Source organism: Trypanosoma cruzi, assembly GCF_000209065.1.
Source record: "Trypanosoma cruzi strain CL Brener chromosome Unknown tcruzi_1047053444721, whole genome shotgun sequence".
NCBI classification, from domain to species: Eukaryota; Euglenozoa; class Kinetoplastea; order Trypanosomatida; family Trypanosomatidae; genus Trypanosoma; species Trypanosoma cruzi.
The window spans coordinates 1-917 of record NW_901338.1 but is presented as its reverse complement, the minus strand read 5'-3'; the positions used below and the strand labels follow the sequence as shown (position 1 = coordinate 917).

At 57.0% G+C, this 917-nt stretch overlaps 2 non-coding genes across 2 annotated transcripts; both read left to right on the top strand.

Moving 5' to 3' along the window:
• The first annotated feature begins 18 nt into the window (after positions 1–18).
• Tc00.1047053444721.20 lies at positions 19–128 on the top strand. The gene has a single exon (XR_008254477.1). It is a non-coding gene; the product is annotated as a 5S ribosomal RNA (M5) (ribosomal RNA).
• A 335-nt stretch (positions 129–463) lies between these two features.
• Positions 464–573, top strand: Tc00.1047053444721.10. The gene has a single exon (XR_008254476.1). It is a non-coding gene; the product is annotated as a 5S ribosomal RNA (M5) (ribosomal RNA).
• The last annotated feature ends 344 nt before the right edge of the window (positions 574–917 follow it).

The window sequence follows — 917 nt, the reverse complement described above, 5'->3', positions numbered from 1 at the left end:
AAAGTGGGAAGGGTACGGCACCCCGGGTTCCAGCGCCATCACTGATCGCCGTACTAACGAGGCCTGTGGCCGCTTAACTTCACAAATCGGACGGGATGTGGTGCACTCGGCCAAGTATGGTCGTACCCGGCGACGCGCCACGCGATGTGCAACCGCCGACGCCACGGGAGATGATGAAAACAGGGGGAAAAAATTTAGGAAAAACGGCAAGAAGAAATTTTTAAAAGGAAAAAAAAAACACATGGAAAATGAGGCTCCGCGGGCCCCTTTCCGGATTTTGCCACGAAGCCTCCGGACGCTTCGCTTCCCCACATGTGGCGCGGGAACTGCGTCAGCAATTTTTCTTTTTTGCTGCGGCGCCCGCGCGCTCGAAAAGCCCACCCACCGCCCGCCTCGGCTCGGTGAAAAAGCGACTGGCGGCGCGCGGTGGCGGAAAGAAAAAAAAAAAGTGGGAAGGGTACGGCACCCCGGGTTCCAGCGCCATCACTGATCGCCGTACTAACGAGGCCTGTGGCCGCTTAACTTCACAAATCGGACGGGATGTGGTGCACTCGGCCAAGTATGGTCGTACCCGGCGACGCGCCACGCGATGTGCAACCGCCGACGCCACGGGAGATGATGAAAACAGGGGGAAAAAATTTAGGAAAAACGGCAAGAAGAAATTTTTAAAAGGAAAAAAAAAAACACATGGAAAATGAGGCTCCGCAGGCCCCTTTCCGGATTTTGCCACGAAGCCTCCGGACGCTTCGCTTCCCCACATGTGGCGCGGGAACTGCGTCAGCAATTTTTCTTTTTTGCTGCGGCGCCCGCGCGCTCGAAAAGCCCACCCACCGCCCGCCTCGGCTCGGTGAAAAAGCGACTGGCGGCGCGCGGTGGCGGAAAGAAAAAAAAAAAGTGGAAGGGTACGGCACCCCGGT